The sequence below is a fragment of the Terrapene carolina genome, unplaced genomic scaffold, assembly GCF_002925995.2.
Source record: "Terrapene carolina triunguis isolate 2854851 unplaced genomic scaffold, T_m_triunguis-2.0 Scaffold262, whole genome shotgun sequence".
In the NCBI taxonomy this organism is placed as follows: domain Eukaryota; kingdom Metazoa; phylum Chordata; order Testudines; family Emydidae; genus Terrapene; species Terrapene triunguis.
In genome coordinates, this window is record NW_020664613.1 from 4,189,328 (window position 1) to 4,216,156 (window position 26,829).

At 41.4% G+C, this 26,829-nt stretch overlaps 1 protein-coding gene across 2 annotated transcripts in view; it reads left to right on the top strand.

The window, feature by feature from the left end:
- The first annotated feature begins 1,927 nt into the window (after positions 1-1,927).
- The window catches only part of ESRRG (estrogen related receptor gamma), a 451,270-nt gene continuing 426,368 nt past the window's right edge, over positions 1,928-26,829 (top strand). Inside the window, exon 1 of one of the 2 annotated variants that reach the window (XM_026657685.1) lies at positions 1,928-1,999. The gene's annotated coding sequence lies outside the window, so the exon portion shown is untranslated. Of the gene's footprint in view, positions 2,000-13,104; positions 13,154-26,829 lie in introns of those variants that run through there. The other variant, XM_026657686.1, reaches the window with a different exon arrangement.

Genomic DNA, 26,829 nt, shown 5'->3' on the forward strand with positions numbered 1-26,829 from the left:
TCTCCCTGAGCAGCGCAGGGTCACGGTCAAGGTAATTAGGTTGACTCAGTGTCAATGTAGACACTGCGTTGCTTATGTCAACTGTTACTGGCCACCAGAAGCCGTCCCACAATGTCCGACACTAACAATACAATCGATACAAGCGCTCCAGGTGAGCACGCACACCGTTGACACAAGGAGCCAAGTGTACACACACACGACCAATTTAATAACTGCAGTGGCTGTATGCCAACATAAGTTAGGTTCACACAATTTTGGCCTTCATCGGTCAAGGGTGTCAAAAACCCTGACATAACTATGCCCACCTAGCCCCAGTGTAGACACAGCTGTCTCGACAGAAGAATGCTTCTGTTGATGTAGCTAGCTTCATTTGAGAGGTAGTGTTCCTACACCGATGGAAAACCCCCTTCTGTCACTGTAGGCTGCATCTACATTACAGGGTCATGCCTGCATAGCTACGCTGACATAGCTATGCTGATATAATCACTGTAATGTAGACACAGCCTAAGTGTTTTCAGGATGCAGCCTAAAACGTGCAAAAGTCAGAGAATGAAAAGCTAAGCTTCTTGTTGCAACTTTAATCCATTCAGACTGCACATATTATGTGCATTAAGGCAAACACTAAACTGACTAAGTAGATTTTTTTTAAAAAGTACATATGTGCAGTGTGAGCAAATAGGCTTAATCCTGCAACTACCATTAAAGTCAATCTATCTATATAAAACATTTTATTACATTTTCAGAAATAAATAGTTTGGAAGCTTTGCAGCAGATGTAGTGAAAGATAATCTTAAATAATAATATTTGAGGGAAATGTTGTTCAAGGCTTTTTTTTTTTTTTTTTCAACATTTTATTGTTGTTGTGAATTTAAAAAGTATTGGTTATACCTTCCTTTCTGCCCTGCTGTGTTCACTCTAAAATGAACACTAGGCAATCCCTAAATTTAATACTGTACCATATGGATACACTTCAGCTGGGGGCTTTCCCCCTCCCCATCCTCCCAAGGAGCTCTGAAGCAAATTTCTGAGATACAGAAATATCCCTTGTGCAAGGCCTATACACTGTGTGTCTGCTAGAGGCAATTCAGACAGTGCAAAGCAAGAACATTATTGGACTAGCATTTCTGTTGCTCTTTCCCTTTGGCCCCCATGGCTTAGAAAATGGCTTGTTTTCCTATGTGTGAGTGGGAGAAGTGTCCCGTTTGCTGCAGGAGGAATTTACTACCCAGCATCCGGGCTGGCTGAGGGTTGGCACCCCCTTTCCCCCACCCTTTTTTTTTTCCAGGTGGGACTTGGCGATGACCAGAAAAGAGCACGTTGGCACTGAATGTCACCCTGAAGGTAAAATGAAAGACAAAAAGATGAACGCATGCTTGATTCCTTCAGCAGCAGCGAAAAACACACACAGCGACTCCATCAATGCAAATACAGCAGAGCCGTCCGCTAACGACCACCACCGTATGATTATGTATTTCTATAGAAAGTGTCAATTCCCCCCCTCCCCCAAATGCATGCAAAGAAACGTGCACATACCAGGTAATGAGCCCAGGGAAAACCTGGCAGCTTCCCCCTTCTCCTGCCAAGTTATCATTGAGAAAACAGACAGGCAGAGTGACGTCCTGGGTCAGACTGAGTGCGGATCGACTCTACCAAGGAAACAGGGAGGCCTCCGCATCCTCCGAGCACCCGCCGCTCCGTGGATCCCCTTAGAACCCGCCTCGCCCGGTGCAGAGCAGCCGCTTAGGTGGCCCCGGTGCCGCGGGGCAGCCCGCTGATCCCCTGGCCAGGGCATGGGGAAATGGCCTGGGCCTGCCTCGGCTAAGCCTCCCCCCTTCGCCGGCTGAGGTCGCGGGAGCCCAGTTAAAGGAGGCGTGTGTAAAGATTTTGCAATGTCCCTGCATGGTGTTGTAGACTTTCCTAGCAAAGAAACCGGCTTCGGCTTCTTTAAAATCCCCGACGACTCACCTGATTAACCTGCCTGCGGTTCTGACCTGACCAGGTAAACCGAGTCCCAACCTTACCATCATGCACATCTGCAGACTGACACCGCATCTGGGGCATGTTTTTGATTTGAGACTAGCAGCTGAGAAAAGCTCTATTACCTCCCCCCCTTCCACCTCAAGACCTTGTCAATTTCACTTGCTTAGAGTCAGTCCCTTAAAAAAAAAAATCACACAACAAAGCCCAGGCCCCAGGGATGTTCGATTTTCAGCTCTTTGGCGTTTTTTAAAGACTATATTATATATAGATTGGTATTTTTTCTGCTGACAGATCCAAACCCGGCAGGTTTTGTCCTGCTCTACCCTCCCTCCCCCCTTTTCCCTTCTTTCCAAAGGACCAAGAGTGCTGTGAAAGTGACAAGGTTTTAACGAGCCGGAGTTAGGGGACAGGGTCCATGGGGCGGCTTTTGCTTTTGCGAAAGGGGTAGGGGGACTTGACTTTACAGCTGTTGTCACTGTGTGTGGTGGCCGCTGCTGCTCCGAGTGTGTCTCGCAGCCTTCCTTAGCGCCCCTCGCAGGGAGCTCAGAAGTTCCGCGGTCCCCGGGCTTCCCAGCTCGCTGCTGCTTTGCTGTCTCGGCCCCCGGGTTGCCAAGAGCAGCCCCCACGGCCCAACACGATGCAGTGGTTCCCTCTAGATTAAGCTCCGTTAGGCTCCTAAGGAAAGAGCGACGGACCCAGAGAGAGAGACGCTTCCCTTTCTTCCCCCCTCCCCTCCTTCTTCCTTAAACATTTCTGTGAGTGATTCACAAGAGCCAAACAGGCCTGGTGGAAACCCTGTATGTCACTGTGGTGGGGGGATTCTTGTTGTTATTATTTATTATGTATTTATTTATTTCTGTCTGTAGCCTGGTTGCTTCAGTGATGTTGTGAAATTGCCACATTGGGCTGCTTGGCTAGGAAAGCACCTTTGCTCTGTTTGTGTTGTAGTATGCACCAGAATCAGTGGACATACAACATGACACATCTATACGCACAAAGAAAGCAAGTCATTTGCAAACAAAATCTGGGGGGACAAAAGGAAAGTGTGGAACGTGGAATGTAGTTCTCATCTTGGTGGTACCCCAGCTCCAATCTGGAGGGGTTTTACAGAAGTGATCTCATGTTGCTGTCTAAATGTGACCTGCCTGACAGTTGTTTTTTAACTTAACATTAATGCTGTAAAAGATAAAGTGGTCTGAGGATATATTTTGAAGTGCTGCAGGGGCAGTTCTCTGACTACTTGGTGTACTGTTGTTAAAAGATTTCGCAAGCTACCACACATCACATAGGAGGAATGCATTTCAGAAATGAGCAGAATAATGAAAGGGGCAAATAAAAATGAGTAGAATTTAAAAAGAAAGTAAAGTAAAGGAGGAGGGTGGGGGTAGAAAGGTTGGAATTGAGGGCCTTGATCCCATTTTATTGTGATTTTTAACCCCAACTGTGTCATTTTGATGTAGTTAAGGGGACTTTAACAAAACATAAAAATTGAGACAGTACCACAGTCTGTGCGAGGGAGGGAAATTTGAATGCCCTTCAAATAAAAGACAGTGAAGAACTATGAACATAGCTCCTTGGTTGTATAAGGGAAGTACATGAGCTGCAGCAGGCAGTTAGTGGGGAAAAAAAGATTTTGGAATCTTCTATTTTCCTTGCCACCCCCATCCCATTTTAAATGTGAAGAAGTCTAAAGCTTTGATATACTGCATCTCAAATTCCAAACTAAAATGTGAGTACTCAGAACATAACCCAAGTTAGATTGTACGCATGGACATTCAACCCTGTATTGCACTTCCACTGAAAACATCCAAGGGCTTGGGATCAAGAAATGATTTGTATGGTTACATTCTTGTTCCCTGTATTTTAAAGTATCAGTGTAACAAGTGAATTTTTAAATGCATAAACTGGAATCTGACAGGTCTCCCCTAGGGGGACTTTACAGTTTAAAATGTTCAAGAGGCAGCAGGAGGTAAACATGGCATTTGATGTGTTCAGTATCAAAATACAGCAAATAAATCAATTACAGTAACTGTGTGCAATACCTCATTTATTCTGTACTATTTTTCAGAAATTAAAAGGTTACTATTAGAGTACTATATCCATATCTCAAACTTAACACCACTTACTACTGCAACAGTATTTCAATATTAAGTGATCTTAAAGATAGTTCATCTTTCATTTTGAATCCTGAATTTGAATCAGCATTAGAATGTCAGTGCTGCAAGATAAGGTATAACAAACTAAGTAGACAGCTGAAGGGCTCCTGGTGAAGGTGTTGCTGAGAAGGATATCTTGGTCTGTTCTCAGTAACCTTGTTTACAGGGACATTTCAGTTGCAACCAGAATTTCAGCAAGAGGCTGCCTAGACTAATGTCTGTGTGTTTGAAATTGATCGTGAGTGTCTTTTTCACTATAAACATTATATATGCCTTAACAGCATACTCATGCAAAACTTTTCTGGAAGGTTATAGTGTTTTACTAACAGGAAGACACATCTTTGCAATTGTATACAATAGGAAAAAAAAGTATTTATAAGATTTGATTTTGGTTTTCTGATGTGTCATCCAGAGGTAGTTATACTGGCTTTTTAAATGTTATATATAGGACACACACACATATACAGGCTTTGATTTATCAGATTACGGAGTCTTGTGGGTTTTGAATGTATTTTACAGCCCACCAAGTAAGTTTAAGGTAAAATATGAAAATATAGCATTTATGCTGTGATTTACTGAATTTTAGCTAGCTTGTTTTAAAATTGTATTTGGAAAATTATCCAAATGTAGAGACTTGGTGTTAAATGCCAGCAGCCACATTAATGAAGAAAAATGCTGTTGAAATACTTTTGAATAATAAATAGAATATGTAATGGTCAACCGCAAGATAAAATTTTTACAGTGTTTTTATGGCTCTAAATTGGCTGCATTGTAAACCAAGCTTACTATTCTATTAAGTCATCATACTTTTCAATTATTTAACATTTCTAGATAGGCAATCTAGTATGGTCTTCATTGTGCATATCAGAAAATTATATATAAAGTAGTAATTGCTTGTTAGTACATGAGGGCTTCATTTTGGATCAGGGTTGAATTTTAACTTAGGACAAATATTACAAAGTATGCACATAGAAAAAATGATATGGAAATAGTCCTACTTCTATGAAATGGGGATAGTTACTGTGCTGAAATGTACCTAATACAATTTGAGATCCACTCACTAAGAAACCTTGACAGTATCTGCCTTCCAGGTACTGTGCATTTGGAAATACTATATCTCCATTTAAATGCAGATCTTTGGTTTTCTCCAGGGGGCAGTTGGTGAATCTTTCGATTGAACCACTGGTACTAGAAAAACTAACTGAAAATTTCCCCATGAACAAGAGACTCTTTCAAGTCTGCCTGTTTGAAATAATGATTATAAATTTTTCTGATATTGCAGTTTTATATTGATTTTAAATACCTTTCAACAATCAAACTAAGGGAATAGTGCATTTTACTCAAACAAAGCAGTTTTATGTTTCCACTCTTATGTGGGAGTCTGAGGAGATATTATAACAATTAAAATAAGTTCTTTGTTTTTACACTAGCATTGTGTTTTCAAGCAAATTTCATCAAATGGACAGGGCAGTCTTCCTCTGATTTAGACCTAGATTCCTCTTGATTATTCCTAGAAAACTAATACCTGGTTATTTCCCACTGTGAAAATAGGTGAGCATCTGTTGATGCTCTCTAGGTGTGGCTGCATGGGTAATGGGCATACATGCAGTTAACTCCATCCCTCCTCAAAGACTTAGTTACTAGAGCTGTGTGAAAAATGGTGCTCCACCCAACCAGGAGATCATGCAAATATTTTCCTTGGTTTTGATCCATGTGGGTTTGCATCCTTTGGTTGTGGGGTTCAAACAAATCCAACATCTCACAGCCAAACCCTATTACAGCTGCCATGTTTGCTTGAAGCAGAAATCAGCATTACTAGAACTCAGTTCCAGATTCACTCGCATCTAGGCCCATATTCACCTAAAACTCAATGGTCGTTAATGGTCATTAGGAATCAGTCCTACTCCCACTGAAGTTAATGGTGATTACTCTCATTGATTTCAATGGGAAAAAAGATCAGGCCCTTAACAAATGTTTCCACAAAAATGCTCAGAGTTGCAGGGATAGGCAACCTACGGCACGCGTGCCAAAGGCGGCATGCGAGCTGATTTTCAGTGGCACTCACACTGCCTGGGTCCTGGCCACCGGTCCGGGGGGCTCTGCATTTTAATTCAATTTTAAATGAAGCTTCTTAAACATTTTAAAAACCTTATTTACTTTACATACAACCATAGTATAGTTATATATTATAGACTTATAGAAAGAGACAGTCTAAAAACGTTAAAATGTATGATTGGCACGCAAAACCTTAAATTAGAGTGAATAAATGAAGACTCGGCACACCGTTTCTGAAAGATTGCCGACCCCTGGTTTAGAGTTTCTAATGGAAACCAAAACTAGGCAAGTTTCTTACGCAAACATTTTACATCTTAGTAGGGTGACCAGACAGCAAGTGTGAAAAATCGGGATGGGGGTGGGGGGTAATAGGCGCCTATATAAGAAAAAGCCCCAAATATCGGGACTGACCCTATAAAATAGGGACATCTGGTCACCCTACATCTTACTTAAATGTGTGAGGCCTAACTCTCCTCTCACTTAATGCCAGTGTCATTCCTTGGATATCAGCAGAGTTACTCCTGGTTGGCAAATGTCTGAGTGAGAGGAGAATCAGGCCCAAGAGTTTCACAGCATGTATACTTTTATTAGCGTGTCGATCAATGAAGATGGCCCTTTTCTGTAAACTTGTGGTAAGACTAGCTTGCTGGTGTGACTTATTTTACAAAAGCATTTTTCCTTTTTTACTATGTGGGCACAGTCCCTTATTAAAACCCAGATATTAAGGGAAAAGAAAATGGAACTTTTTTCAAACAGCTTTTCTGATGGGGAATCTAGTGGCAGTTGCTTTGAAGCATGTGTAATTGATTATCATACATTTATTTTAAAAAGCAGACATAACAGGGAATCTAACATGATGTTTTGGAATATATCTGCTCTCCACAATGTTCTTGAGAAAAATGTAAGGTTGCAGGCATCATTTCATGCCCTGTATGTTTTTGAACATAAATCAAAGAAATTGTTGGAGAGTTATAGATGTTCATAGTGACTGTAGCTATAATAAACACATGCAGTATATATTTTCCAAGCTGTTTTGTATGGGTGAAAAGCTGAAGCTGACATTTTGTACGAGCAATTCAACTTAATCGCTGAAAATTTATTTCCTAGTTAGTGTGGATTACCAGTGTAGCATAAAGTCATACACCTTGGCTTAAGTTCATCTGGTTTTGAAGCCGTGGTTAAAGCCGGGAAAGAATTTAAATTAGATTTAGATGCCTAGAATTATTTATCCCAAATGTCACAGTTACAGTAATGCCTCTGTGGTGGTAGTTATAGCTATGTTATAAGTAGTATTTATATCTATATTGTTATTAGTGCTATTATTTTATTATTTATACATGGCTCAGAAGTGTGCTGGGCATGTTACAGAACAAGAAAAATCCCTGAATGAAAAATCATACAATCTAAATTTTATGCAAGACACAAAAAATGAGGGTAATAAACAAAATGGGGATGATGGGGCAATGGAAGGTGATGTGGGCAAGGATTATAACAATGTTATAGCTCACACGTTTACTCAGTTTAGGCATGTGCATATCTTGATGGTTTTATTAATTTTGATTAAATGTTTGTAGCTGACAAGGCAGAAGTGAGTTTTTTTAGAGGAATTTGAATGAGGAGAACGTGGTGACTTGGTTGAACAGGAATTTGGAAGGTATTTCATGCATGGAAGAATATACAGAAGGTGGAGCAGAAGGAAGAAGAGGAAGGCAAAGATTGCATGGTGCTCTGATTGCATGGTGATGGGGACAATATAAATACCTAGACTGGAGACAGAAAGACTTATATGAATCTGATTCTGCAGCTCTTATTTGGGCAAAACACGTATTGCCTGAGTAAAAACTGTACGATTGGTTTCTTGGGGCCTGGTTATGCAAACACTTACTATTGATTTTTTTTTATTATAAAGACCTGTTTTTATGGATGCCGTCACACTGTGTGAATGAAATTATTTTTTTTAAACTGTTACAGATTAGGGATTTGGGGGCTGGTCCCTGCCTTGGCCTCAATATAGACTGGTGTCCCCGTGCATGAGCCCCCAGCTCTGTGCAGTTAAGTCAGACCACTCCCACCCTGTACTAATCTAATTAACTGTCCCCCCTCTCCTCATGCTCCATACTATATATATACTATTAAGGTGTATAGCCCTCCTTCACTGCAGGATTCCATTGCTACTGCCCCCAAGAAGGTCTTTGCTACTCTGGCCCCTGTCATGTGCCACTCTTTCCCCATTCCCACTAAAGAGCAGACAGAGGGACCCTGAGGCCCAGGAGCAGGCATTAGTTTACATGGGGGAGGGATAGCTCAGTGGTTTGAGCATTGGCCTGCTAAACCCAGGGTTATGAGTTCAATCCTTGAGGGGGCCATTTGGGGATTTAGTTGGGGATTGATCCTGCTCAGAGCAGGAGGTTGGACTAGATGATCTCCTGAGGTCCCTTCCAACCCTAATGATCTATGATTCTATGATCTATGTGAGGAGAGGAGAAGTTGCAAGGAGCAGCTGGGCCTGTACGCTCTTCACTGGAGGGAGTGGAACCTCCCAGCCTGTGAAGAACTCAACTGCTCAGGACCTGCTCCACTCCTAGCTCCCCTCCATTTCTTGATTAATGTAGGGAGCCAGTCTGTTTGCTCCTTACCCAGCTCTTACCTTCCACATATATGTTGGCTCTTACTGTCCCTGTTGGCTCTTACTGTCCCTCCCTGAAAGCTTCTCATCTCTCTCTGCTCCTTGCAAGAGGGGAGGAGGGATGAGAGTGCAGGAGACCCCAGAGCTGCTGGAGAAAGGGTCTCCTCCTTCCTCTACCCCACTCCACCAGCCAGCTGCTACCCCTGCCTCACAGGGGGCACTTCTTGAGAATGAAGTGCAGGGACAGGGAGGGAGAGACAGCTGTGACGCAGAATGTACCACCAATGGGGTACACTTGAGAGGTCTGGGGGAAGATGGGCTTTTGAAATCCCTGTGTGCTGGGTTGTTGGGTTCCATGCAGGCTCAGTATGTGCTGTCAGAGGGAGGAAAGTGGAGGGAAGGGGAGTCTCATTTACACAGGTGCAGTAGCTGGGAAACCTCACATGGGAGACATAAAGAGTGGATGCTAATCCTGGCTGGATGTCCTGCAACTCAGTGACATTCCCCAGGTTTGTGGGGTGGATTGTGTCATGGCCACTAATTTTAGAACAGGACAACTGCATAAATCGAGAGTACTGGGCTTTATGCAGGACTCAGGAAGGTCAGTCTTTGTGGATAAGGACTTCTGCACATAAAGGCTTTTGGGCAGTAATCTTGACTCACTGAAATCCTTATCCTCATAAAGACTTTATTATTGATTGATTGAATGAATGAATTAGTGCCTACAGGTCCCAACTGACAAGAGGGTCCCATTGCACTGGGCACTGTACATATGCATAAATTAGAGACAAATCCTGCCCTGAAGAGATCAATCAAAATAGACAGGATAGAGAAATGGTGGGAGAAGGGGATATAACATAAGAAGAATATTGGGAACTGAAGCAATAGTGATTTGCCCAAGTCACAGGGGAAGACTGTGGCAGAACCAGGAGTTGAACTCAGAGCTTCTGAGTTTCAGTCCATTGTCTTCCTCCCAAACATTATCCCCATTTCGCAGATGGAGAAACTGAGGCAGAGAGACTCTGCTCCTACTGACGTCAATGGCAAAACTCCTTTTGACTTGAATGATGCAGGATCAGAGAGGTAAAGTGCTTTGTTCAAGGTCACACAGCAGAACCAGGTCTCCTGACTCCTAAGTTCTCAGTTAGTAGCACCACACTGACTCTTTTACTTCAGTGCAAAAGAGATTTCTCCCTCCAGCAGGAGATGTTAACTCATTTTCCCAGTGGAGACACTCAAGGAGCTGACAAGCTCCTGTCCTCCTGCAGGAAACTCTGGGAAGGCAGCAATTGTTTGAACGTTTGTTGTTGTGGAGGAGGATATATATGTTGGATTTTAATGATGGTCTCTTGATACAGACTGTCTTTTACCATTGTAATTTGGGATAGGTGACCACTTTCTTAACCAATCAGATTGATTAAAAAAATTCAAGGAACAAGCAGTCTGATTTTTCAAAGGTGCTGGTCACCTCTGAAAATCAGGCCAGTAATACACCCACTAGGGCTGCCAACTTTCTAATCGCACAAAACCGAACATCCTAGCCCTGCCCCTTCCCCGAGGCCCCGCCCCCTTTTCCACCCGTCCCCCACTCACTACATTCCCCCTCCCTCGGTGGCTCGCTCTCCCACCTTCACTCATTTTCGCTGGGCTGGGGCAGGGGGTTGGAGTGCGGGTGAGGGCTCTAACTGGGGGTGCGGCTTCAGGGTAGGGCCAGAAATGAGGGGTTCAGAGTGCGGGAGAGGGCTCCGGGCTGGGGCAGAAAGTTGGTGTGGGGGAGGGGGTGAGGGCTCCAGCTGGGGTGTAGGCTCTGGCCTGGGGCCAGGGATGAGGGGTTTGGGGTGAACGAGGGGGCTCCAGGCTGGGGGGTGGGGCTGAGGGATTCGGAGTGTGGGAGAGTGCTGTGGGTTGAGGCAGGGGGATGTGTGAGGGGGTGAGGGCTCTTGGCTGGGTGTGCTGGCTCTGGGGTGGGGCCGGGGTTGAGGGATTCAGGGTATGGGAGGGGGTTCTGTACTGGGGCAGGAGGTTAGGGTGCGGGGGGGGTGAGGGCTCTGGTATGGGAGTGTGGGCTCTCAGATGGGGCCAGGGATGAGAGGTTTTGGGTGCAGGAGGGGGCTCTGGGTTGGGGCGGGGTAGGGCTGGAGCAGGAGATTGGGGCATGGGGTTACCTCTGGTGGCTCCTGGTCAGCGGCGCAGCGGAGGGTGGGGGCCTAAGGCAGGCTTCCTGCCTGTCCTGGCACCACGGACTGTGCTGTGCCCCAGAAGCAGCCAGCAGCAGGTCCGGCTCCTAGGCGGAGGCGCACAGGTGGCTCTGTGTGCTGCTCTCGCCCACAGGCACCTCCTCTCCAGCTCCCATTGGCCAGTTCCTGGCCAATGGGAGTGCGGAGCCAGTGCTCAGGGTGGGGGCAGCACATGGAGCCCCGTGGCCCTCCCGCCTAGGAGCCAGACCTGCTGGCTGCTTCCGGAGCACAGCGCGGTGTCAGAATAAGTAGGGACTAGCCTGCCTTAGCTGGGCAGCACCACTGACTGGACTGTTAATGGCCCGGTTGGCGGTGCTGACTGGAGCCGCCAGGGTCCCTTTTTGATTGGGTGTTCCGGATGAAAAGCGGACACCTGGTCACCCTAACACCAACATAACCGTGAACCCCAATTTTACATGCAGGGGTTCTCAAACTTCATTGCACCGTGATCCCCTTCTGACAATAAAGTTACTATATGACCCTGGGCGGGGGGGGAGGGGATCAGAGCCCTGCCACCCTGGGTGGGGGGAAAGGGGACTGCAGGCAAAGCCCTGCCATCCCAGGTGGGGGGAGAGGGGGCTACAGCCTGAGCCCCATTGCCCCAGGTGGGGGTGGAGCTCAGGCTTCAGCTTCAGCCCTGAGTTCCAGCAAGTCTAATGCTGGCCTGGCAACCCCATTAAAATGGGGTCGTGACCCACTTTGGGGTCCTGACCCACAGTTTGAGAACTGCTGATCTAAGTGATCATAAACTATCTTGCAAACGTCCAGAACAAAATATACAATAACTCTTCTTAACTGGACTCTATAATTGTGTTTAAAAATTGAACCATATTACATTTCCTTTTGATTTTCATGTTTGTGGCCCAGAAAAGAGAAAACTGACCCCTTTTTAAAAAGAGCACCTTACATGCTGTTCAGTCATGTTCTAATTGCAATGTATGCATGTTCCAGTTACTATTTGGAACATTATCCAGGGCTAAATGTTACAGTAAAAATCATGATTAATGATAACAAAAATAATTATCCACAAAGCGTGTTGCTCAGTTTGAGTTGCAGCTCCTTACCACAGAAGTCCATATAGCTCCCGCGGACTGATTCAAAATGTTGTTTTTCTGGTATTATTTGTTTACTTGGACATCACTAAGAAATTGGGACCCACATCAAGATTCTAAACTTTCTCCTTCCCCAAGTTATGGAGTGTTTGGATCTGAAGTTTTGGTTAAGCCTGCTATAAAAATAGTGGCCAGCTCTGCAGTTTGGCTCTGAAACAGTCTTCTGAATCCTTTCAAAGTTTTCGGTTGTTGGAATCGGAGGATTTTATTCTAGTGGGAATGTGCCAGAAAGTTTGACATAGGACACTGGGGTGTGTGGAATCAATCATATGCTCTATATCTGAAAAAAAGCTAAGAAAAGAGTATGACTGATGAATGAATTTAGGGTCAGAATGAATTTAGGTTGTGTACGGCACCTGCTGTAACAGTTCCAACACATAAAGTGCCTTAGGGCACAGCTAACACCTTATCACCTGCAAAGACCACAATCAAGACAAAGCAAAACATACTTGGACAAATACTACAGTCCTTACTCAGTCTTGACAAAACCCCATTGAAGTGAATGGGAGTTTTGCTTGTATCAGGACTAATTAAGGACTGCAGGATTTCAGCTCATTGTTAGCAAAAGTGACACAGTAAATACACAATTTTTAAAGTCCTCCTGGACATGCAGCAAACCCACTTATTTTAATTGTGTGAAGTTGTCCAAGGTTGCTTTGCTCTCCAGAGCCTGGCACTAGCTCCAGTGAAATGTGATGCCATTGGTTTTCAGTAAAGGTTTCTTTCTGCAGGGCTGCAAACAGAGATCAGCTGCTACTGTGTATACACAACTAGGGAGCAAATCAACCAGCACATTTAAGCAGCCTTTTTAACCCTGAGACTTTCCAAGATTTCTTTTTTACGCAGGAAGTTTCCTTTCTATTGTCAGATTTAGCACTTTGCTCATGTAATCAGATCAGAGCTAGGATCATTGCTGCACAGTAGAAAGACTTCCTTAAGACATTTGTCCTTGAAACTGCACCAAACTCTTGGAAGAACCCAGAACCTGTAAGTATGTATGATTTAGGCAACAATAGCACAGTGCAAAGCTGCAATCAACCATTATACAATATCCGATTAGCAGTGCAGTAGGGATTTTTTTTCCAGACGTTATGTTACATTCATTTTCAATTCGTTCTGAGGAAACAAATCAATTCGGGCTTCTGATACAGTGACTTTGCAGTAGATGAGCTAGTAATATGTTTGATTTAACTGTTTGTTGCTCTCATGTATCTTGTGGGACAATTATTGTAGCCAGCAAACAGTAGAGAACTTTTCTTATAGTATTAGGCATTATAAATGTGTGTGGTCTCCATCTTGTAAATAAGTTTTTTGTTTGTTTGTTTTTTCAACCGCACCCCACAACGAACAATAAATAACAGGGCAAGTAGAATTAGTTCACGTAGTCCTTAAGAGCAATAAAACATATTGGTTTGCAGGCTTAATTTACTAGTAAAGAACATTCCACTGTTGTTTTGTCTTAATTGAATTCTACTCAGTACTGTCTATTCTGTGTTTTACTATCTTGTATGTGTCTGTTTAAGTTACTTTGCTGGGACTGCAGTGTGGTTAGACCTGTGTTTAAGCACTATTTATATTCCAGGCACATGCCTGGTAAAATAAGTGCTCAAGATTTAAAAGCTTAAAAAAGGATAGTTTTTATTAGCCTTGAAAGCTAGAGAAGGCACAACATGGATGAATGTCAGATGTAGACCATAGCTAAGTCTCCCATGCACTAAGTCAGATCTCAACACATCCACTCTTGCAACTACAACTAATAAAAGCCTTGAGCTCCCTTTCTATAAATTGTTAATATGCAACAATACTTATGTTTATAAGATTAATTTCTCCCAGGTTAGCCTGATTGATAGCTGGATTGTGGTTTCTTAAGAGCTTTCTCCATGAAACTCACAGAAGAGCTGCATTCCATTTAACTAGTGAATGTAAAAACTGGTAACCATGGATTCAGCCACCACTAACTGCCGGGTGCAATGACTTGTTGTAAACAATACAAATGAGCCAGGATAGCAGAATCAACCAGACATGAAATGATTTTAATAGAAATTACGGTAAAGGTCATGTGATACTGTATCAGCTTGTATTCAGTATTAAAGGGAAAGTATTTCGATTGTTCAGGTTCAATTTATATTGTATATCTCCACCAGCCCCACTGTTGCACTAGATCCACTGAAGGGGAAAAAACATTCTCAGGAAATGTTTCTGTTTAATTATATATTATGACTTAGGCCATGATCCTGAAAACACCTATGCACATGGTTAACTCCTGTGAGTAGTCCCATTAAACTAAAAATCAGTGTGACTACTCATGCTTACAATTAAGGGTATGTATAAGTATGTGTAGGATCAGGCCCTTAGTGGGTAAATTACTATACAAAAGATCTTTGTAATTTAAAGAAACAGTCAACTAATGCTGAAATTAAATTCTGAAATAGAAGTTTTAGTATTTTGACAAGAAGGATAATTGGTTATTTCTGTCGTGATGGTTTTAAGTCTTATGCCTTTCATTTCTCATTCACCATTTCCCAATCCCTGGTCTTAGTTTATAGCCTCTGTCTTTTGGAGACCTGATAAACCAATGGTGTCAGCTAGTATAATACTGCATGACGATAGGCACATGCAGATCGTGTGAGCAGTGGTGTGTCTTATCTCAAGATTTTCCATCCCACCAAATCTTCGCTGACTCCTGACTGTCATGTGCCTCATCACTCACAAATTCTAACCATAACCAAATCCCTTTCCATGTGTGTATGTGTATACATATGTGTGTCTGTATTTTCATTTTCCCCCTTCCAAATTTCAAGCCCTTCTCAAAGCCTAGAACATTCAACTATTATCCTCCATTAATCTAGGATGCTTCCCTTTGCCACGCCTGTGCTAAAACATGTAGAGTTTGTAAAACAACATAATAAATAATAAAAAAAAACGACCCCCAAGAACTCTGTCATATAACAACTCCAATGATTGTAAATCTAAGTCCACAACTCCCACATCCCAAAAAACCCTTCCCTAAGAACTTTAACCCTCTTCTATTGTTTTTGTCACCCCTCAATCAACTCTCTGTGGTTTCTTGTACTTATTATGTCACAATGTTATCTGGATGAATGCAACTGTAAGCTCCGTGGGCAGGGAACTTGACTTATTTCTATGACTGTAAAGTGTCACAGCTATGTCATATCAGTAATGATAATATATAGAGATTTCAGCCAGGAAGTGTTTTGAATTATTTATCATCACCCTGTTAGAACTGACCAGCATATGTCAGGCATACAGGGTTACAATTAAAAAGTATATGTCTAGATAAAGGGACAAATCCTGTTTGCTTTACTCTTGTGAGTAGTCCCACTGACATCAGTGGGACTCCTTGTGTGCGTAAGGAGAGTGGGATTTAGCCCACATGTAACAATAACAGGCCACTCACTACGTATAGGCCCTGTTAGTCTGACTTCTATTGGAAAGAAGTGCATTTGAAAAGCAAGTAAAAGGAGAGCTCTCTGATTAGACAGGTATGTCAGAAAAATCTTTCAAATACAACAAAGACCTTTGTCATTGTTTGAATTGTGTAAGTGTTAAGATTTCGGTAGCGCACAGAAAAGAGGGGAAAATATGATTTTATGAGACAAAATAGTATCTTAAAAATGTGCAAATCAGGCCCTAACATAGCTCCCCCAAAAAGGTGGCTTAACAGTGAAGATACCATACAACTGTTCATACACAGACTGACGGAGATCTAGAATTAAATTAAAATGTTTGGAGAAAAATCAAGACTAATATCCAAATAAATTATAAGACAGTACTGCTTCCCCCCCAAAGTGTGTTAATTATTGAACAAAAAACCCGGAAATACATACATATTATTGGGCCTGGCAGAAGCAGTGATCTTTTGAATGTATCAAAGAGATCTCAGCCTAGAAGAACAAAGAATTCAGGATCAGACATGTGCAGTATGGCTTCAGGGAACCTGTAAACATGGGGCGAGTGGCAGCCTTCCTCTGTTTCAAGTGGGTATCTTTACTGACTGTGACACCAGTTTTCCCTCTATCTATTTTGAATAAGATACTGGATTTATGACCTAAAACTTTGAGAAGTTAGAGAATGGGATGACAAAGCACTTTTCCCAACAGGCAGAATTGGAAAGTGAGTTTTCCTGTCTCTGATCCAGGATTCATAGACTATAGTTATGGGCACAATATAAGAACCTACACAGAAAGAGAAGTCTATTTTGAGCCGAAGTTACCAGAAAACCTCTCTGCATACTTGAAACTGAGACGCAGACACATAACACTTAGTGAAGATTCAGGGCGCACAAGTTTTTTTTTATTTTTTTAAATCATATAACACAAGATAGAGCACATTTTAGGACACAGTGAAAGTAATCAATGATTACCATTAAGTATTAATAATTAATAATATAGTTGATGGCAGCCTTGCATCTTGTAAACATCCCTACAGCTGATCTGCAATAAGAAAAAGAAACAAATCTGTTGGGATGGGCACTCCAGCTGGTTTTTTATTTCAACTGAACTTTTGCTACTTTTTCTAGGTACCAACATGTCTAGGTACCAGCATGTTAGCACTTGAGGAATGTTTGGTTTTTGGCTTGTGAAAATACAAGATGGACAGTCCTGATAACTAAATTCCTGGTCATGTTAGTGTAAGCTTCTGCAAACTGAGTCAAAATAGGTTTGGAAGTACCACCTGAAAGGATGAGAGAGGGGCTTGATTTTTCTGAGGATAGGTGCTTAGCACTTTCTGAGAATCAGTCCCCTTTAAGGGGTCTCAAGGTGGGGACTCAAATCACTAGTCACTTTTGAAGATCTTTGCCTTAAGCTTTTTCAGAGCTGTAGCTGGATGATGACTTGGCTTGGAAGTTTTGTGAAGGCAAAATGAAACAATGGCTCAGAAGTAGCTGAGTCGGTGATCCTATGCCATCACTAATTTTTAGCTGTACTTGTGCTATTTCATGTGTTCTAGCAATATCTACTATTTTATTTAAATCCAGCTTAGTTTCTTGAGTTATCATCAGCTTTTCATGTATTTTTGGTCAAATAGGCCCAGATACTATCCTGTCCCAAACTGATGTCTCCTTAAACTGTCTTTAGCTAATAGCTTTACCTCTATCACATACTGCTCTATGAGTTCATTTGGACCTTCTACTTTTATACATTTTATAGCTTTTGTGGTGTCATATATATTGTAATATGTCTTTCTCTTTCTTTCAACTGACACTTTTTATCCAAATTTTTATAAATGTCTTTACTTTTCTCTCCAGTCCAGATTAACAGTAACAGACTTTTTCCACCTCATTTCTGGATTTCAGGTGACCCTGAAAAATGAACTTTTCCCACTCCTCGTGAGGGCTCCTGCTTTTTTTAGTTCATCTTGAGTAGCTGAACTGGGTAGATATATTTTTTTTTCCTTAGGTTACATCTACACTTCTAGAACTTCTTATAGCTGTGGCCTTGTCTACGCTCCCGCAGTAAGTCGACCTAAGTTATGCTACTCTAGTTATGTGAATAACGTATCTGGAGTTGACGTAGCTTAGGTCGACTTACTGCGGTGTCTACACTGCGCTGCGTCGATGGCAGATGCTCTCCCGTCGACTTACCTTACTCTTCTTGTTCTGGTGGAGTACTGGAGTCGACCGGAGAGCGCTCTGCCGTTGATTTAGTGGGTCTTCACTAGATCCGCTAAATTGACCCCGCTGCATCGATTGAAGCAGTGATGATCTACCGGTAGTGTAGACCTGGCCATACAGTGTTATTGTTTACTTCCATGGGTATAATCCTGTGAGCGATAGTGCTGAACCTAAGAAATTATTCCATTTGTACTAGGGTAGTGCCCGCTGGACTAGAAGTTATACAAACAGACAGGGGTGCTGGAACAATTTGTATAGTGGGATGCTGATAATGGAAACCATGTGTTTGGTGTTACTACTTTAAGTCAGGGGGTGTGGCAGCAGCCCCAGCATCCCTAGTTCTAGCACCACTGCAGACAGATAGTCTTTGTACCTAACAGCTTGCAATTTTACAAAATTCTAGCTGGAGAGATTCTCAGGTAGTGAACAAACTTTACTTGTAATAGCAGCTACTAAAAAGAATTGCATCACAAATAAAACACCATTTCTACCAAAATCTAACTGCCTATACATTAAGTTAAACAAAATTTGTAAGATGGTCTATAATAGCAGCAGCTGGTGACTTCTAGTAATATTACACATGTATTTCTAAAACAACTGTTCTATCTATCTATCTATCTATCTATCTCAGTTAGTTTAAGTGGTAGTGTATGTATTGTAAACTGGCCTGTAGATTTCAATTCAATAAACTCCTCTTTACAAAATAGCATATATGAACTCTAATGGGTTAATTTTTGGTATCGTAAGACTATGAAAATTGATACACGAGTCAAAAGAAATATTTCATTTTTGGTTATTTTAATGGACCTAAACTACAGCATTTCAAGGACAAACTATCTTGTAAAGTCCCTCAGTGTGGTGTGTTGTATGTGATGCTCATTTTAGAATGGATTTGGATTTTCCAAATCACCCCTTTTGTTGGTGAAACACATGCTGCAATTAGCCAAATATGTTTAGACTTTTGTTGCAGAAAGTCTTTTTCTCGTTTTCCCTGTAGATGTTAAAATTCTACATTCAGTGGCACAAATTAGATGGAGTGATATAGATTGCATTAAAACAGCAATTGCAGGCCAAGAGCAGCAGAAATCTGGTCATTGCTTTTAGAATGTCAAAGTAATGGTTAATGCATGTATGGTTAATGTATGTAGCCAACAGAAAATGCATGCTGGTCAGCAGATGCTCTGTCTTGGTGGCTGCCAGAACACTTACTGCAGCATGTTTGCTAAACCCTATATACAGGACCTCTGTTCATTGGGTTACTCATTGAGCTTTTAATAGTCAACTTAATTTTAGTTAAGGTTCAGTTTAGTAACTCTAGAAATTAATGGAAAATATTCTCCGTGTTAAACTGGTAAACTGTATTAAACACGATATGCACAGACGCAGTATCTTTGGAGGTAGAAGATAAAAGATCAATTCCTATGGATCCTATAGTCACAAGCTTTTAAGGATAAATTACAGAAACTTTGTAATTATTGTGGGTAATCTTGCAGAAAATTAAATCTTGAGTTTGCATGTGTGAGGAAGTTTGGTCTCCTTTGCTCACCATAGCTGTGTAGTGTAAAAGCAGCTCACTGAAGTGTGGGCTCCTTGGTTACCTGTCAGGCTTTGTGTTTCACTTCACTGCAGGTAAAATGCTGTTTCTAAGACTGGCTAAATCCCTGGCAAAAGCAAGAGGTCTTATTGTCAAGGCATGTTTCTGAGACCTGTAGTTCTTACTTTCTCTATCTCTTTGAAAGTGGCTTTAGAACCTGCTGAAGTTTACAAGGTAAGAGGGAAAGTCTGTTTGACTCTTTTCAGATATTTTTTTTATTGGTTGTTTCATGGTTTCAGACTCCTGGTGGAGTACAAATACAGACCACAGGCAAGACATTTTGTCCTATTTAAATAAGGTCTAATTTAACTGAAGAGGGCCAGTTATTACCCTATAGATTGAAACACCAGGGACTATAAATATACCGTAATTAAGAACTGTTTAAAATAAAAAGACAAGGGTACAGTATGGCAACAACAAAATGCAGCAAGAGGTTTTTCTGTTAATTTTAGGGAATGTTTTAAAGTGCTCATGAAAGATGTCTGTCTGATGTCCCTGGAGAATAAAAGCCTCTGTTTACCCACAGGACAGGTATTACAAGGAGATTTGCAGTGCAGACTTTCTCACATTGTCCTTTATGGCCTTGTCTACATTAGGGTTTTTCAGCCCCATTAATCCGAAAAGGTGCAGCCCCATTGTGGGAGAGGCATACTATAAATTTGTCAGGGCTTAGGTTTGACCATTCCAAGCTGGTCTAGCATCAAATACTTAGGTTGTTACCAAAACTGAAATGGAAGATATCAAGGAGTTTAAAAATCTTACTAGAAATAAATGTTCTTAGCACCAAAAGAAAGCATATATTAGCAGTAAGGGGTACTCCAGACTTACCAAGGGGTGGGGTAGTCTTTCTCACAATAGCAGATGCAATTCTGCTTCAGATAGCTGAAAAGAGAATTCACTTGGGAAGGGCTGCATGGTCCCCAAATCAGAGCAGCATGCCTTACAAATGCCATAGACAGTCATCAGATTCTTCTATTTTATAATCTTGCCCATCACATTATGTGATTTCAGCATAGCAATTGAGATATCTGTAGTGATTTTATTAACTATTAAAAGTATTTTCTTTGACTAACAAGGAGAGAATGTGTTTTAGTTCTAATGATCAGCGGATAGGGAGTCAAGACTCTTGGACACTAATTATAAAATAGATCTATAAATAGGGATGATAATAATAACAAATACCTACCTTGTAGGAGTATTGTGCAGTATGTTTGTAAAGTGCTTTGAGCGTCTTGGGTGAAAGGTGTTATAGACATACAAAGTATTTCTCACTGATATAGGGCTCTTACTTAGGCTCCCCTTTTAATCACTTTTATTTATAACAAAACCTTGAATATCAGTTCCAACATGGTTAGCCACCATAAATGATGTGATAATGAGGATGGAGTATAGGTCACAAGCCTGCAACTATGTGTGAGGAGATGGTGAGCTTAACCTACCAGGTGAAAGAAAGGTTAGTATACCAACTGCATGAACACTTCAAAGCATGTAGATAGTTTGCTGCACTAACTTAATTATCTGTGCTATAGATATGTTTGACAAACATATCTATAGCCCAGATACTATTACTTCACAGTGGGAGATAGCAGAGTGCTTCTGTTTGGTTGGCAGTTTACTGAATCCTTCCTTCTGCTTCCCTGCATTACTCTTTTCAAGGACTTTCCCCCCTCCCCTTAATCCATTTGATGAATGGAAACTTATTCCTTTCTTGGTAATGGCAGAAAATATTTTAAGGAAGAGGCAGTGTGCGGCCAGATAGGATGGATTTAAATGATTCTTAACTGAGACTGATAAGAATTCACCCTTTTTTTTAAAATCCATTGATAACTGAGCACCTAAGTAAAAACTATCTCTCTCTTTCACCCCCCCCACCCCCCTTATTTCTTCACTGAATTGTGTTTTGGAGCCAGTTTTGTTTCTCCATGAAAGAATGCCTCTGATAATTATATAATGCTATAGTGTGCTTTTGAGCAACTGAATGTTGTGGACTTTTCTGCAAATGGTGTGATCTGAAATGTAAAAAGGGAGCATTACCAACACCACTCATCCCAGCAAAATTGAATGAAGAGACCTGTTCTTTGTCACCAAAATGTGGCCTGCTGTAAGGCTGTTGGTAAGCTGTGGGCTTTAATAGGTAGAGACTATGGGGAACCTCTCAGCTTTTTATCCTTTCTTCTTCTGTAAGGTCTCTTACACAGGAAGGTACTGTTTTTAAATATGGTTATTTTAATACTGATCCTCTGAGGTTGGCAGGTAGATGGGGAAAGAGAGAAGATCATGACAACATGCTACAAAAAGCCAAAATGTTCTATATCAATAAAAATGGAGTAATAAAACAAATGAAATGAATTCATCATACACAAGGGGAATCCATTTTAGGAAGGCTCTTAATTCCAATGCTAGATTATCCATTATGGAAAAGTGAAAAGCATTAACTAAGAGGCACTACAAGTATTCTTTTAATTCAGTGAATTCACTTGAATTAATTCAGTTGCCAATACTTCTAACCAGAGATAGCCACAGGTAAAATCTAGATTTTTCTTGCCCCTGTACAACATTGCCTTGGTTACAAACACAGACACAGAGGTTGGATATTTACTTTTTTTTTTTTTTTTTTTTTGTATGTACAAAGAAATTATATATTGGTTATATCGGTTGTGTCAGTAGCCCATGGATACTTAATATTGAATTTTGTTATTCAACAAAGACTCAAAATCCAGAGACACAGGCCAAATTCTGATCTCCGTTACAGTGGTGTAAATCTGGAGTAACTCCATTGCCGTTAGTGGAATTACTCCAGATTTCCACAGGTGTAGCTGAGACCAGAACTTGGCCAATGATCAAGTCAGTAATTTTCTGATCTGAAGATGCAGTTGATAAGGCATGTTTTACTTATATGTTCTGTACTAAATCTAGTGCCTGCCAGTTCTTAAGGAAAGCCTCAGCTAAAATGAAAGTGAAACTTTCAGTTTATCCAAGTTTTTATTTGTTTAGTTTTTTTGTGAGATTGAATTCATAAAGAAACTATTGTATTGTAATAATTCCTATGAGCTTTGGCTATTTCTTTGGGGGGAAAGTACTGACCTTTCCCTATTTTTAATAAAACCTTTATGGTTTTCAGTTTGCCTCCTCTACGATAGTGCAGGAATTTTTATTTTGTGTTGATGGTCAGGGAAATTCTATTTATTTCTTCTGTATATAAGAGATCTGAAAAGTCTTTGGGAGGAGGAAAGTAAATCAAATTTATAGGCCTGATTATCCTCTCACACTTGTGTAACTGAAAGGAAGATCATGTCCTATGTACTATATTGCCTATACATGCAATGTTACATTGAACAAAATAAGTACATTGTGATCTATTAATTTAAGCACAAGACATTTGGAACAACAAGTTAATAAAAGCAAGCAGTCAATGGTAAATTTATGAGGGCAAATATTGCCCTTTGGTGCACATGTGCCTCTTCCCTTGCCAGTTAATAGAAGATGTGCATACACCTAAAGGAAGCAGTGTGGTCCCGTGGATGGGACAAAGGACTGAGTTGTGGCTCTGCCACTGATGTTTTGTAAAGGGCTTTGAGCTCTCTGGATGAAAAGCATTATAAAAGAGTTAAGTAGTATTAAGCCTGCTTCGTTAGATGGTGGGCTTTATTGGTTTTATTTTTTTATTTTATTTTATGGTTTGTGCTTTGTATGAAAAGAGACTACTAGGAAAGCCCTTTGTGCTTTAGCACTGGCATTTTCCTTTGGCCTCCTTTTTCTTGCTCATGCCCGTGCTACTGAAAGTTAAAGGACATGGCATTTATTTACACAGAGTAAAGTTACATAAATAACCAGCATATTGTAATAGATTATCATTAACATGAACAAATAATTTTATGGATACCTTCAAATACCTCTGAAATAACTCCAGTCCCTTCCAATGTTACTATGCAGATGTGACAGGAACAAACACTCTTCCCCCTTAGCATTCATTTGTCTAGGACTACTCCGTGTACTGGAAAAGATCCATCCCAGTCCCTTTTCCAGATCAAGGCTACTTCAGTGGCAAACAGACAGAACTTCATGGAGGTGACAGAAAACTAATGGATAGCACCTAAATTCCATCCACCACAGATCTGACCAGCAATTCCTTACTGTGTCACCCCACATGGCATTGAAAAGCATAATCTCCAGGGAGTTCTATAAATACAAGCTAAGATCTCTGAGAGCTGATCACTATCTGGAAGGAATAATATGTGCAGTGTATTGTAAGAAATTACCAGCTCCCTGGAAAGCTCACAACACAATCTCTTTCTGCATAGATTTCTCTTCTGTTCTTCTGTATGAACCTTATGCACCTCACCTATCTCCTTGTTTCCTACAATATGATGTTGTTGGTCAATGCAGTTTTTTCAAACACCTTCCTAGTAGTCATAGTTTTCTTCTCATTCCTTCCTTAAATGTCAGCCATCATGTCGGAAGATAGACTTAAAAAGCAGTGTGTATAATTGATCCCCCATCATTCCCCCTTTTCCTGTAGTTTGGTTTTCTCCAGCTGTGCACCATAATTTTGAAAACTACTTTTCTATTGCACCCAGGACTCAAACAAATGCCCACAAATCTATTTCTGCTTCCTTGCCTATTGGGTATCTGCTGTAGAGAGAACATAAACATGGAAATAACTGCCTGACCTTGTTCCTATTCTGCGCCTCCATTTGTGGTTTAACATTGTATAAATTCACCACAATGCCACCTGTTTTTGCTTAATCCTCTCCTTGGCAAGTCCAGCTGTGAACTTGAGGAACCAGTATTGTGCCAAAATCTGCTGGGTCAGAACATGTATGGAAAAAAAGATTCTTTCCTAAAACATTAAATATAAGGACCAGATATTGTTCTGGTTCTGACTTGCAGAAGAGGGCCATTCTCCTTTTTAGAATTGCTTAGGAATAGTGAATGTGTAGGCTAATGAGTCATTGAATGTTATATTATCCTGCAATTGCATGATTTCAGCTACTCATTTTTGAAGGAGGCAGTCCATATCAGTGGTCAAGTAGCTCCTCCAAAATGCTATTTGACTAATCTGAAAAGAAATTGGTCTTGAAAATACCCTTGTCCAGAGTTTCCAGAAAGTCCATAAGCACTTGATGCATGATGGATTCTTTCTTTATCAGGCATCTGCTTCCCTTTCCTAGCTCAATTCTCCAGCAATTTCTTTTCTTCTGTAGTAAGAGACAAGCAATATATTCCATATGCCACCAAGCTTTGTAAAGAATCTTACTGCTGACAATCTCACAGCTGCTGAGGAATAGTCCAGGCCTTGCTTGTAAAGTGACACTAAGCACAAGAGTATGTATTCCATTGGGATTGACCATATATTTTCATTCACCTTTTTTCCTTCTTGAAGGAAATATGTTAGTGCCTCCTAACTACATGCCTAAGAGATGATAGCAGCCACCAATTTCCATAGCAAAGCCCCTTGGCCACAAAGCATCTAAAAGAAATCTGGAATTAGACCAGTTCATCTTTGCTGCGAGCTCAGCAGCAGACCATCTCAATCAAGAGCAGTGGAAATGACAGACTGAGCAATTGGCTTAGCAACACTTAAAACCTGTTTGGCCCCGAAGGAAATATACAGGCGTAAACACTTCAGAATCTAAAACCTTTGATACTTAGGGACAGGTTTCAAAGGTGGTCCAGTGTTCTGGGTGTTCTGCACCTCTGAAAATCACGTCCTTAGTTTCTGACCACGGATTGCTTGAACAGCTACTGAAAGAGCACCCTTCAAAATATGCGGAATGACCTCCAGCTGAGACAAACTTAATATAGCTCCTGCTGGCTCAGCCAGGTGGAACCTTTCCTTTTGGCTCACCCGATTTGCTGCCCACAGACCATGAAAGTCCCTGGGACTTGGCTGTGGCAATGTGCGGGGACACATGGCCAATACAGAAACAGGATGGGACACCCTCCTAATTGGTTAAGTCTAGACTAGTGTGTGGCCACAAGTTGTCAGATATAACATATTCCTCAGGTGATTCCAGTGGGTGGCCAAATTTGCTTTATAGATAATAGTTTAACGAACATAATGTGCTTCAGATACGCTCTTTTTAAAACCGAAGCCAGGCCTCTGCATGCTATGGATGCCTGAAATAAACAGCAATGCTGCTTCCTCCTGAAGTATCCTCACACAAGTTCACTGATAGATTTTTATCAGCTCCTACAATGCCCTATATTGGAAAGTAACAGTAGCTTGTGAAAAATATGGTTGGGGCTTGTGTGACTTCCAGGAGGATCTCCCTATATATGGGATATGAAGGGATACTTGCAGAACCAGCAGGTTTCATGCACATTTTGTCAGAAACACCTACCAAAATATAGCATGGTATCACATCTCCAGAAGCACAGAGCAGCTGGAAATATCTTCCTGTATATTGACTTGTGTTACTCTGATGAAAGGCATTGTTTCTCTCCTGCTGTCAAGCCAGCTAGCCCCCAGCAGCTGACAAAAATCTCAATCTGCAGGACGTTACCAATGAAGTTCAAATGACCACATGCTTTAAAGGAAAACCTATTGGCTGTTACAACCTGCACCAGCAACTGCTTGAACTCACTGGTCCAAGCTCACCCCTAGTGTAACACAACTGAAGTCAATGGTGTTCTGGCAGGTTGAATTCAGTCCACTGAGTTTATCCATGGGGAGGTTAGAATTCATTTTCCAAGAAAGAACTCAAGCCCCTAGTGTCTGTGCTGGACTTGGACCATCTGTTTTTATTTTTTTACTCCAAATTCATTAGCTACTTCACCAGTGTCTTCTACTTCACTTTCTGATGTGATGGGCCCTCCAGAAACTAATCCAAATTCAAGACCCAGAGTTGTATACTCTGATAAAAGAAGTGGCTATAGGAGGTGCTGCAAAATATTACAGTCCAGGAGTCTGTTTTTATCCAAAAAAATGTAGTTTGTAAACTCAGATTGTCAATGCAATCCTGACAACTAAAACCATATAAGTGTTCCAGCAGCAGTTGAAAAGCAGATTCCATATGGACCCTTGTCCTGATTGGGGTGTTTGACTGCAAGAGCATGCAGTTGCTTGATTGGAAAGATGCATATGAAACCAAACTCAAAAGAGAGTCGATGTAATCATTAACTGACTCACCTTCTGGATGTGACAAGTGATGAATCAGCGTAAACTTGCCTGAAGCTTTCTTCGGGACAATACCCACAGGGGAAACCCTCATATGCTCAAGTGGAGCGTTATCAAACAGACCCACTATTCTCCCCACATGCCAGTTCTTTTCTATCTTGCCTCTAACCACCTGAGGACATATAACTGCTGATCTCAGCTTCCTTGCCAACATTTCATCTTGGGGCCTGAGTAAGATGGTTTAAATCCTCCACAAAACCTTTACACTGTGTGTGTGTGTGTGTGTGTGTGTGTGTGTGTGTGTGTGTGTGTGT